Source organism: Sinocyclocheilus rhinocerous, unplaced genomic scaffold, assembly GCF_001515625.1.
Source record: "Sinocyclocheilus rhinocerous isolate Xijiao unplaced genomic scaffold, SAMN03320098_v1.1 scaffold2298, whole genome shotgun sequence".
In the NCBI taxonomy this organism is placed as follows: Eukaryota; Metazoa; Chordata; class Actinopteri; order Cypriniformes; family Cyprinidae; genus Sinocyclocheilus; species Sinocyclocheilus rhinocerous.
Window position 1 is genome coordinate 458,897 of NW_015627548.1, and position 502 is coordinate 459,398.

The following is a 502-nucleotide window of genomic DNA, read 5'->3' on the forward strand; positions in this document are numbered from 1 at the left end:
GTCTTTGAAGGTCAGCTGGTCATCAAAGGTTACACCAAGATTTCTGACCGAAGTTGATGGGGTAATTGTAGAAGAACCTAGCTGGATGGAGAAATCATGCTGTAGAGTTGGAGTGGCAGGGAAGGCAAGAAGCTCAGTCTTTGCCAGGTTGAGCTGTAGGTGATATTCGTTCATCCATGCCATACTACACTATTCTACTAGCCTTGTATATTTCCATAAGAGAGAGAAAGAAAGTCATACAGGTTGACATTTACATTAGTGCATTTAGCAGAAGCTTTTAACCCATGCGACTTACAAAAAAGAAACAAAAGCAGTTTGTCAAAGAGCCAACAATATTAGTGTTGTACAATAACACATTTATCAGACAACAAGATTAGCTAGAGAAAAATAAAGATGAGTAAATGGCAGAGAGCATGTTCAGTTTCAGACAGGGATTATGCATGCAAACTCTTCAAGAAAATGTTTGAATATGCATCTCAGAAGACGTGTTAATGGATTTGAA